The following is a 6,512-nucleotide window of genomic DNA, read 5'->3' on the forward strand; positions in this document are numbered from 1 at the left end:
AAATAAGCAAACAAAAACCCACACGAAAGAAAACATAAAAAAGGACAGTCCAGTATGTACTCCTTCTTAAAAAGAAAAAAAGCACATTAAAAAAATACGGCTGCTTAAGAGGAAAGGGGAGAAGATACAGATTTTTTACCAGTGGGCAATTACTATATAAACCATCAGCAGTTTTCAGAAGTCACTGATACCTAACAAGAGATCAGTACCCACATAGATTTATGGTGTCAATCAAATTCCTAACAGATTGACCTTCTCCCTGCAAAATAATTATTCAGTGGTAATAATTGATTCCCTATCTCTTTTCAATTTCTGTAAAAAGCTCTACAAGAGGGGACTGATGAAACCTCTATTAAAAACACCAGAAAGAGTCCCAGTGACAACTGTGAAAGATGGCTTAGGTCCTAAAAAGACAACTGAGTTGAGACTACAGCCTCTGGATGTAAAAGCAATTCTTGCAAACCAGGCTACAGTAAACTGGTGAAATAAAAACAAACTTCCTCTCCAAAGACTTCATAGCTTTTACTCTGAGGACACATCAAAGATTTGTTTCCAAAATCAGTTGTCTATCATTTTCACCAGCTTCTTTTTCAGGAGAGAAAGTGTGTGTGAGAAGTGTGATTTCTCCTGTCTATATCCCCATGGCTACTAGAAACAGCTAGAAAGGGAATTGGGCACATCACAGTACACAAAATATCAGGTTAACAAATTCCAACAAAACAGCTCAGAGAAACAGACATTTGCTTTCTCCCACCTTCATCCTCCCATATCACACTTAAAAAAAAAAAAAAAATGAAAAAAGGTCAACAACAGAAAATTAGCCAAAGCCGTGCAAGAGAATCAAATATGTCCTTCAGAAATGTAAAACTCTCTAAAAATAGGATGAAAGGCTAAGCAAGTCACTTGTTTTTACTCGTAGCAGTCATGAAGGGTCCTTGTAAAGGACTTGCACAAGTTCTGTGCTGTTACAGTAGCATCTGTCTCCTCATTGCTTCAGAGAAATGGTGAAGAGGATTTAGAGCGTGTGTAACCTGAGAGAGAAATCATCTGTCATTCCTTCACAGGGCATTAGCAAACTTTCCCTCTCCTGGGAGAACAAAAAGCCACTCTCTTTCCACTGCATCTTGTGATTACAGCTTTAAGCATTATTATAATCTACATGCTTATGAATAAAATTAATAATTAGAAAAAATCTAGCTTTATTAAGAAAGGGTAAGAGAAGCCAAATTGAAGAGAGAATGTTCTGTTAAATACACAGGGTGGACCTGGTAGTAAAGAAGAGGTCAAGTAACAAACAGATCCTCTCTGTGAAAGGGGTGATCCCTTTGCTCCACCCAAGTAAAACTGCTATGACAAAGTACGTCCCACAGTAAAGATCTAGAGCTACGAAAAAGAAAAGGTTGGTCCATCTTGAAAGACATTATCCAAGGACAGGATGCAACATGCAATTTCTTGTGCCACTATATTGTGTGGTTTCACGCAAACACTTGATTTGTTGGTGTTTCTGTTGCCTGGCCTTTAACAGGAGAAAGTATTGTTGGAAAAATAAATCCCAAGAAGGTTGGCTATAGTAGAGGAAGACATGGAGATACACTACCTCAGAAATCAAGGAGGTTTTTAGTATGCTCTGTTACTTGTTTTTACTTTCACAAATCAGAGGGTAGAAAAGTCAACAGAAGTGCAGAAAAATAACAGAGATTGTATATTTCAGAGAGGCAAAATGCTGCTAATCAGCATATCACTTGTATTTTGGAAGTCTCTGCTTCATCCAGAAGCAAGATAATAATGATCAACTTACTGAAATATCTCATTCTTCTTCAAGCTAGAACTTCTGTGTCCCACTGAGATCAAAACTCAAAGGGCCTAGGAGCTACTGCCTCTTACAAATAACTGTCAAAATACCATAGCATGAGCTAAAAGTGCAGATGCATATCATTCACATCTGTACCACATGCTACCTTGATGCTCCACTTCTAGATTACATTTCTTTTACCTACACAAGGAATATTCATAAGGTTTTGAAAGGAGGAGTGCAAAAAGGCCTTGCAATAAGGTGACTTACGTAAGAGACCATTAACCCTTTTAGGAAGGAAAAGCAATATAAACATCCAATTTTAAAAAAACATGCCCATAATGCACAGCAGTTCAGAAATTCAGGTGTGCAGAATATAAAAAACATAATAGAAATCTACATAAAATGGGTTAGTCCAATAATACTTTTTTTTTTTTGCAATAATGTTTTAAACCATAGGAATAGAGTTTTTCATGTTGACTAGGGGATAAAAAAAAAAGAAACCATTATACATAAGATTATGAACAAGGTGATAAGATGATTATCAGAAGAAATATCCAAAAGGAAATTGTAAGAAGTAGATGTGGTGCACTGGTAATCACAGGAAAAACATAATTCCCTTGGGAGTATGCCAGTGAGTCTTTCTTTAATAAAATTCTCTACAGAACATAGAGGATAAGGATGCTGCAGAAGATAAACTCGAATTTTCAATTTGACATTTACCTGAGGGAATCCCCCATGCAGCAGAAGTGAATGCTGCTGGACAAGTTCAAACTTGAATGTCTGTCCATTCTCTTAAGAAGTTTAGCATTACTAACAAGAACAGAGATTTCCTTCCTGCAGTCCTCCCTCCAGGTAATCTAAAGAGATAAAGAAGAGAAAAGAACTGGAGAATTCAGTGTTTGGGTCTGATTCAGGCTGTGAACTACATGGACATATCCTTTCAGTGCCAGTAAGTTTGTTTTTTGTGTATCTGTTTATTAACAACTGGAGTGGGGCCATTTGACTCATTTCATCAGGGTGACTGAAACAGTACTACAGAAGAATGACTTCTATTTACTGATATTCTCCTTGTCTGGATTCAAATCATGACCTAAACCTGCAAAGATATCTCATTTAACAATTGTGTAAGTGGAAGAATTGTTTTCTAATGAAATATTAACAGTAAATATGCAGCTGACACAATCTTGCTCCTTTTCTACTGCTAGTTATAGACTTTCTTAGCCAGCAATTTCCACTTGGGAGGTTGGCAAAAAAATCCCAGCTTGCCATTTGAGCATCACTGCTATAAAATTCTTCCCACTTGCTGTTTACCCAGTAAGATGTGACTGCTTTACAAACCTCTGACTTGTAAATCCATCTCACTGTGTACTAACAGCTCAGAAACAAATAATAAGAGCATAAAAACCAAAACCAAAACCCAAACCCAAAATCTATCCCAACAGATTAATTAAAGAATAACTATCAAAATGTGGGTTACCACAGGATTCCAACTGCTAAAACTGAAGTCAAATCTCCCCAAAAGCTGTTTACCCTGATCTAAATGCTTTGACTGCTCTCCTACCAGCAGCCTGGTATAAATGGGAATAAGTAATGATGCCATCTTTCTGCTGTGCTAGCTTTTCTGGAATATAACCCCTGTGGTAATAATTACATGGGCTTATCCATCACAGTGTGAACAACACCAGAGTGTCAATTATGACAAATATCTGATACCCACAAGTGTCTGTTGTAAAGAAAACCAACTGTTTCCATTCACTTAACCTTGGGGTCAGGGTTTCCCACTGCGACTAACAGCTTTTTTTTTCCTGCTGTAAGTATCCATTTGAGAGTTGCTAGGAGGTGTTATGATACACAGACCTACTCTTTCAGCACTAGATTTTTTCTTGTTTGGTAATCGGAGCCTAACTCTCATCAAGAGTTCACAGAGAAACACCTATTGCTGTTTTTTATTTGTATTATCTCCTTTGGGTGATACTGCTCGAGACATTTCACTTTCTTTTTCACACCATTTGCAACACAAGCTGGAGAGTCCCCACTGGTAGCATGGACAATTAGTGACCCACTTCTGACTGCTGGGGTATCTCTTGTAGCCATTTGCTATTTCCAGCTTTTGAGCCAATTGTCAGAAGAGTTGTATGTAAAAATGGAACCACTAAGCTTTGATCCTAGCAATACAGATTTTTCACAAACCAAAGGCAAACCAAAGAGTAGTCCATTGCATAGTCTATGAAGAAGTAATGGAACCTAAAACCCTGAATCAGTCTGATATGCTCCATCTGGCAGAAGGAAATGATAATTCGTATATAAAAAACAACTGATATTTTCAGTCACAAGCCAGTGGTGTAAAGTATGTTTATACCTGAAAAAATATGTTCATACACAACCTAAAGAGGGAATATGAAATCAAGAGCAGCTTATAAGCAAAGAGCCACAGTAAACATGGAGTAATGTTTCCTGGTTTACATTAGTGAAGAAAAAGACTTTTTGCTATGGATACTGTCATTCTTTTAGCTGAATTTTTTTAATACACATTCTGTCCACAGGATCCTTCCATTTTTCACACGTGTGGTATTATAACACTGAGAAAAGTAAGTTAAGAACCACTGTACTGGATCAAAATAGGTTTCCTCTAGGCCTCTAACCCAGTACCAGTATCCTATCCCCAACAGTGGACATAGACAAAAGCCTTGGGAAGAATGTAAGCACAAGGCAATCACATTATGACACTTTATCTTAATCGTATCCCAAACCCCAACCACTTTATCTCAAGTGTAGTAACCTTAAAAGGATCTCTCTTGCATGAATTTCCCCATTCTCCTCTCCAAAACATAAAAGCTCTCAACATCATAACAACCTTGGCAAATTAAATTTAATAGATGCTACATTCTTTACTATCTAAATGTGTCTTCTGAAAAAGGTACAAGTTTTACTCACCAACTTGAAAAGTTTAATGGTAGTTCTGCAAAGAGAGGTTTGTCCTAAAGTTCTAGACAACTTCTAATGTGGGTATTGACACTTCGTCTTCCTAATAATTCCCAATTTTGTCATATTAATTAAAACACATATTTACTCCTACTTCTCTAAAAGACTTTTGGTACAGGGTTTCTGGAATCCTGAATCGCTGTATTGTATGCTTTATGGTTATACAGAGCACCTAAGCTATCGCATTTCAGCTAAGAAGGGCAGCAATATGATATTTCTTCCGTTTTTTAGAAGTAAGATGAGAAAGGACAATATACTTAGGACCTTGTGAGAAGTTTGATACCAGGAGCAGAAGGAAGAAACATACACTTATGTCATAACTTAGAGAGAAAACACCAAAGAAAATACTGCCATTGTAAGGATTCCTACCCTGCCTCTAAACATAGGCAAGACCAGCACTGAGCTTTGCCTTGGAAGAAAATGAGGGAGACCCTATGTAATAAATGTTGGCTGTAAAATGCTTCAAAATGTTTTTAACCAAAATATGCTGCAGGCATACAAAATATTTTAAAGTATTTTAATTATTTTGTGAATTCTTAGCAAATCTAAATGCAGTGTGGGCGGGTACTAGATTCTATATATTTCTTGGACTGCAACAAATGCAACCTTATTTATCAATCTTATCTTAAATAACAGGTTGAAGACTACAGCAGATACTTCAGAATACTCTACAAGCGCAGACAGCAAAGTAACTCTGCATTACCCTGGGCACCACGATACCAAGAAGATTCCAACAAAACCAGAGGAATACCAAAAACAAGTAAGAAAACAAATTATAACTGGTCTAGAGAGGCTGATTCATGAGAAAAGATCCAAAATTAATTCTAACCCAAGGACTGAAGGACATTATAATTGTTTGTAAAAACAAATGAAAGGCATAAGCACCAAGAAGACAGTGAAAAATAAGGCTTATCCACAGACCTATATGTGACATTGATGAGATTAAAATATATAAGATAAATTTTAGCTGGCAACCAAGAAACATTTCTTATCAATGAAACCTCTGAATTTTAGAACGCTTTCAAATAAAGGAAGTCATATGGCTCCTTTAACAAATAAGTAGGAAAAGAAATGCAAGGTGAGTGAAAGATGGCTAACTGGTATCCCTGAAGAATGAAGCTGCTTGTCACAACACATGTACTAGACATGGGAGATAGTAGCAGGATAAACTTCCTTTTTAAAGTGCTATGCTAGCACTATGATGATAACATTTAAAAAATGGGGTACATTGGCACATTATTACTCGGATTACAGTTATTTGTGTGTGGTGGGAAAGAGAAAATGAAGTGATAATGGATGAGTATCCAAATTATCTCTGCAGCATATATATATCCTCTAGAGGGCAAGCCCAGTCCTAATCTTTTCCTGATTGAATATGATTGAGGTGATAGTAAATATGTAACCATATTACTGAAACCGATGAGTGTAGTAACACAGACTTCCTGCCTAAATCCTATCATTTCACACAGGTGAACTCTCAGTGATCCTGTTGCCACAACATTCTATGTCTTTCAGCTTCAGGCAGAGTTGTACAAATAACCTAGAAGTGTCAGAATTTGATTGTATTCTTCTTACCACAAAAAATCCCAACAACCAAACCCCTTTTAATTAGTGAAATACTTGACATGTAACAAAGACCTCACTATATGCCCGACAAGGTCATAAATCTGCTTCTCTCTTTGTAAATAAGCCTCAGTAGGAACTAACTAAAAGGATAAGAAAGGATTTCCACTAA

Source organism: Mesitornis unicolor, unplaced genomic scaffold, assembly GCF_000695765.1.
Source record: "Mesitornis unicolor isolate BGI_N332 unplaced genomic scaffold, ASM69576v1 scaffold18520, whole genome shotgun sequence".
Lineage (NCBI taxonomy): Eukaryota > Metazoa > Chordata > Aves > Mesitornithiformes > Mesitornithidae > Mesitornis > Mesitornis unicolor.